Below are 6,696 nucleotides of genomic sequence, written 5' to 3'. Positions count from 1 at the left end.
GTGTTCCCTCAGGCCAATACGGCACTATCACATATTTACAATACAACATCCATGTGGACGTGTGTGTAGAGTGCATGTCTTTTCATGTGTGTGTCTCTCCTCACAGTCCTTGCTTTTCCATAAGGTGTATTTTTATCTGTTTCTTAAATCTGATTCTACTCCTCGCATCAATTACTTGATGTGGAATAGAGTTCCATGTAGTCATGGCTCTATTGTAGAACCGTCCGCCTCCCATAGTCTGTTCTGGACTCGGGGACCATGAAGAGACCTCTGGTAGCATGTCTTGTGGGGAATGTATGGGTGTCTGAGCTGTGTGCTAGTAGTTAAACAGACACTTCGGTACATTCAGCATGTCAACACTTCTTACGAAAACAAGTAGTGATGAAGTCAATCGCTCCTCCACTTTAAGCAATGAGAGATTTACCTGCATATTATTCATGTTAGCTCACCGTGTACATTTAAGGGCCAGCCATGCTGCCCTGTTCTGAGCCAATTGACGCACCTGTCACACCTGAGCTGTAGTCCAGGTGTGACAAAACTAGAGTTATTAGTAAAGACTGAAAAAAGTAAGTGGCCTGTACTGGGTCGTACGCACTACCCTCTGTAGCCTCTGTTGCGCCTTGAGGTCGAATGCTGAGCAGTTGCCATACCAAGCGGTGATGTAGCCAGTCAAGATGCTCTCAGTGGTGCAGCTGTATATCTTTTTGAGGATCTGAGGGCTCATGCCAAATCTTTTCAGCATCCTGAGGGGGAAGAGGCGTTGTTCGCGTCCCCTTCACGACTGAGCTGGTGTGTATAGACCATGGTACATGAATGTCCTTGGTGACGCGGACACAGAGGAACTTGAAGGTCTCGACCCGCATAGCAGGCATAGTCAACTTCTTATTCCACTTAGTTCGACTACGCTGAGACTTCATGACCATCTGTAGGCTACTGCTCAAATTAGCATGACTGTAGGCCTGTTGGCCAATGAGCCTGAACCAGCCCTGTGTTCCTAGTCTGGCAACCTTATATATATATATATATATATACACACACACATACACAGTCATTTTCTGGCACCCGCCATGAGAACAGGATGATTTATTATGACCACTTGAGTTTCTATACCAAAAAGGCTTTCTAGGGCATAATTAGAATTCATTCAGATAGAGCTCTAAAAGAGCTCGTGACATTATTGAACAAGTAGGAAAAGCCATATAAAACTGTCATTGCAATGTTGTTATACCATCTACCAAGTTCACCACTTACTTCCAAAACACTGGACCTAGCACATTTTCAACATGAGAACAGTGTTTTGTCATTGACTACACTTCGATGCAACAACTAGAACTTCTAGCACCTATATATCGAGGGAAGAGTTCATTGAGAGCTGCACATGTTTTATTTTATGTACGATTTTATGTCCTGCTTTGTATGTACTGTATAGTGAGTTTCCAAGGGTATCTAAAGGCTTAGAAAGAGAGCTTTACGTTCCTCCCAGACCACGTCATCCTGCTCCACGTGCCTTTTGGTCACTGGACGAGGCTCCAAGAAAACGGTTCGAGCCAACGCGACTCATGGTTTTCACAAGACCACCACTCTCTGCGTGAACGTCTCGCACGATACCAGGGTAAACGTCCTGTTCATACTCTGCCACAAAACCACTTTCCGATCAATGTTTCACTTAGATCTTCAATGGGCTGGAAGGCGTTGTGAGATGTGTTGGATTTTCCATCTTGGTCCGACTCGCACTTTTTTTCAACCAGTCCGTGGGCTGAAACAGCTGCAGTGATGTAGAAAGGAACAGAAGCAACTGAGTATCCTCTTAAGTTCTCTCTCCTGGACTGTCGGTGACAATCTGGAAACACAGGAAATTCTAAAAGTTATGCACATTCGGAATATGTAACGTTAACATAGTCTAGTGACACATAATGTAGTGATAATATGTTTGTATAACAAATGTGAGATTTGACATAAAATGACCCACAACGATTACCTGGTGTATCTTCATTGCCCCACGGATTGTCTCCAGGTGGGAGGTTCCCCATGCTCTCTCTCTCTTCCTCTGAGATATATAAGAGCTTGTTGGCTGACTGATCTTTTGACAGTTCCTCAAATACAGTTCTTCCATATGGGAGGTCCTTGCCTCGTGCCACAATTCCATCTGCTTTTCGTTACACAGCTGTGCCGACCCCATCAGCTGGGACTTTTCCATGTCCGGCTTCTAGGAGATTCCATGTGACTCTCTGGAAGCCCATTTCAAAGGGAAGGGTGGAGATGTAACGGATGTGAAACGGCTAGCTTAGTTAGTGGTGCGCGCTAAATAGCGTTTCAATCGGTAACGTCACTTGCTCTGAGACATTGAAGTAGTGGTTCCCCTTGGGTGACTGTTGTTGATGTGTGCAGAGGGTCCATGGTTCGCGAGGGGACGGTCTAAAGTTATGCCGTTACAGAGAGATAGCGGATATTATTTTTTTTAGACCTATCCTGCCCTGCACTCACAAAGTGTACAGCAGTAGCCGATGGGCAGAGCTCAAGGAAGTAGGCCAGTGTTTTTGAGAGATGGGCCCAGATAGCAGAGGGGTCATGCCCCATAGACGAGCTCAGTGACCAAAGTGAAACTGTATAATTTGTGGTATATCCAACACAGGTGTGGAGGGTCACCTGCTTGTGGGAATCACCAAAGTGAACTGCCTGGATTTCACTGGTGTATTTACACAGGTAAAGGAAGATGGCGCCGGAAGAAATGGCAGCCGTTTTACAGGCGCCGAACCAATTCTGCTATTATGTGTTTGTTTTTTGCGTTATTTATAACTTATTTTGTATATATTCTTTCTGCCACCGTATCTTACGGCAAAAAATAACTTCTGGATATCAGGACAGTGATTACTCACCTTGGATTAGACTAAGATTCTTTCTTCAACAACCAGGACGCACAGGATGTACTTCAGATACCTGACAAGGCCAACATCCCAGTCATTGGCAGGAGAAAGAGACACAGGTATAGAGGACACAGGGCGGGGTGCCTTGTAAGGATCTGCCGACAGCGAGTGGGAAATCTGCCTATACCATCAATATTACTTGCCAACGTACAATCATTGGACAATAAATTAGACGAGGTACGATCACGAATATCCTACCAACGGGACATTAAAAACTGTAATATCTTGTTTCACGGAATCGTGGCTAAATGACGACATGAATAACATTCAGCTGGCGGGATATATACGCTGCACTGTTTGCTTATAGATAGAACAGCACACTCCAGTAAGACTATGGGATGGGGGGGGGGGGGGGGTCTGTGTATATTTTTAAACAACAGCTGATGCACGAAATAGAGTAGAGAATGGATCCTGGACTTCCTGACGGGCCGCCCCCAGGTGGTGAGGATAGGTAACAACACATCTGCCACGCTGATCCTCAACACTGGAGCCCCTCAGGGGTGCGTGCTCAGTCCCGTCCTGTACTTCCTGTTCACCCATGACTGCATGGCCAGGCACAATTCCAACACCATCATTAGGTTTGCAGATGACACAACAGTTGTAGGCCTGATCACTGACAACTATGAGCCAAGAGAGTTTTCATGTATATTTCTTGTGGCTGTTTATTTACCACCACAGATGGATGATGGCACCAAGACCGCACTCAGTCAGCTGTATAAAGAAATAAGCAAAAAGGAAAACGCCCACCCAGAGGCGGCACTCATAGTGGCCGGGACTTTAAGGCAAGAACACTGAAATCAGTCTTTCCTAATTTCTAGCAGCATGTTAAATGTGCAACCAGAGGGGGAAAAAAACTCTAGACCACCTTTACACCACACACAGAGACGCGTACAAAGCTCTCCCTTGCCCCCCATTTGGCAAATCTGACCATAATTCCATCCTCCTGATTACAAGAAAAAAATAAAGCAGGAAGCACCAGTGACTAGATCAATAAAGAAGTGGTCAGATGACGCAGATGCTAAGCTACAGGACTGTTTTGCTAGCACAGACTGGAATATGTTCCGGAATTCCTCCAATGGCATTGAGGAGTACACCACATCAGTCACTGGCTTCATCAATAAGTGCATCAATGACGTCGTCCCCACAGTGTCTGTACATACATACCCCAACCAGAAACAGGAAACATCTACACAGAGCAAGAGTAGAGTAGGGTAGAGCTGCTGCCTTCAAGGAGAGGGACTCTAATCTGGACGCTTATAAGAAATCCCGCTACTCCCTCAGACGAACCATCAAACAGGCAAAGCGCCAATACAGGACTAAGATTTATTGTACTACATCGGCTCCAACGCTCGTCAGATGTGGCAGCGCCTGCAAACCATGACAGACTACAAAGGGAAGAACAGTCGTGAGATGCCCAGTGACATGAGCCTACCAGACGAGCTAAATCACTTCTATGCTCGCTTCGAGGCAAGCAACAATGAGGCATGCATGAGAGCATCAGCTGTTCTGGACGACTGTGTGATCACTCTCTCCGTAGCCGACGTGTGTAAGACCTTTAAACAGGTCAAAATTCACAAGGCCGCTGGGCCAGACGGATTACAAGGACGGGTGCTCTGGGCATGTGTTGACCAACTGGCAGGTGTCTTCACCGACATTTTCAACATGTCCCTGATTGAGTCTGTAATACCAACATGTTTCAAGCAGACCACCATAGTCCCTGTGCCCAAGAAAACTAAGGTAACCTGCCTAAATGAATACAGACCCGTAGCACTCACGTCCGTAGCCATGAAGTGCTTTGAAAGGCTGGTCATGGCTCACATTAACACCATTATTCCAAAAACCATAGACCCACTCACATTTGCATACCGCTCAAACAGATCCACAGATGATGCAATCTCTATTGCACTCCACACTGCCCTTCCCCATGTGGACAAAAGGAACACCTACGTGAGAATGCTAATCGTTGACTACAGCTCAGCCTTCAACACCATAGTGCCCTCAAAGCTCATCAATAAGCTAAGGACCCTGGGACTACACACCTCCCTCTGCAACTGGATCCTGGACTTCCTGACGGGCCGCCCCCAGGTGGTGAGGGTAGGTAACAACACATCTGCCACGCTGATCCTCAACACTGGAGCCCCTCAGGGGTGCGTGCTCAGTCCCATCCTGTACTTCCTGTTCACCCATGACTGCATGGCCAGGCACAACTCCAACACCATCATTAAGTTTGCAGATGACACAACAGTTGTAGGCCTGATCACTGACAACTATGAGACAGCGGATAGGGAGGAGGTCAGAGACCTGGCCGGGTGGTGCCAAAATAAAAACTTATCCCTCAACGCAATCAAGACAAAGGAGAGGATTGTGGACTACAGGAAAAGGAGGACCGAGCACGCCACCATTCTCTTTTTTTGTGTGTGTGTGTGAATTTTACCCCTTTTTCTCCCCAATATCGTGGTATTCAATTGTTTTTAGTAGCTACTATCTTGTCTCATCGCTACAACTCCCGTACGGGCTCGGGAGAGACGAAGGTTGAAAGTCATGCGTCCTCCGATACCCAACCCAACCAAGCCGCACTGCTTCTTAACACAGCGCCATCCAACCCGGAAGCCAGCCACACCAATGTGGCGGAGGAAACACCATGCACCTGGCAACTTTGGTTAGCTCGCACTGCGCCCGGCCAGCCACAGGAGTCACTGGTGCGCGATGAGACAAGGATTTCCCTACCGGCCAAACCCTCCCTAACCCGGACGACGCTAGGCCAATTGTGCGTCGCCCCACGGACCTCCCGGTCGCGGCCGGTTACGACTGAGCCTGGGCGAGAGCCTGGCAGTGCTAATTGTGTTTCACTGATTTTTCCTGGAGTATTGTTTTAATTTGTCCTCATTGCTTTTGCTGAAAATCAACATTTTCTGTTTGGGGCATTGGCCAGGCCATACTTTCTCAGGATGTTGCCACTGAGCATTTTTGAAGCCACTTGTTTGTCCTTGGCACTGGTAAATTTGTTGATACTTTTGCTTTAACTCTGCAATGATGGCATTTGAAACAAAATCCTTCTCAGGTTCTTTGGAGTTTCCTTCATTTGCTGTTTTGTCTTTGTGGAATCTTGTCTCACCAGTTTCTTCATCAGTCAATCATACCTTTTTTGAATTTCTCAGCTTTCCGCAAAGCATTATCAAGTTTGACATTTGACATGTAAAGATCTTTGTATGTTTTTGAGAGACTTCTTCCAACATTTTTCCTTCCAGCAAGTATTTGACTACTCATTTATGTTGCTGACAATGAGGAAGGGGTATCAGGGCACGCATCAGTGTCAGGTAAGTTAGGGGCAGGTATTCTGGCTGCAAGTCATCTGTTGACTGAGGTGGTGTGTTGCCTGATAGGTAGGTCTCCATTGCAACTGTTCTCTTTAAAGTCAGTCTTCTTTTCCATTGGTTGCATTTCCATTGCCTTCTCTTGTTTCTTTGTTCTGCTTTGTAAGCTCAGAGATAGATTTCACTTCTCTTTTTATTTCCAGTATTTCTCCCTGTCTTTTGCAGATGTTCCTGGTATCGTATAGGATCATTTTTTATTTTGTTTCTATATGTCTGTAATTGCTAAAATATACTTAAGTATCAAAAGTAAAGTATAAATAATTTCAAATTCCTTATATATTAAGCAAACCAGATGGCACCATTTTCAAGTTTTTTTTAATGTACGGTTAGCCAGGGTTACGCTCCAACACTCGGACATAATTTACAAACAAAGCTTGTGTTTAGTGAGTCATCTTGAT

Source organism: Oncorhynchus mykiss, chromosome 9, assembly GCF_013265735.2.
Source record: "Oncorhynchus mykiss isolate Arlee chromosome 9, USDA_OmykA_1.1, whole genome shotgun sequence".
Lineage (NCBI taxonomy): Eukaryota > Metazoa > Chordata > Actinopteri > Salmoniformes > Salmonidae > Oncorhynchus > Oncorhynchus mykiss.
Note: the sequence above shows the minus strand (reverse complement) of the source record.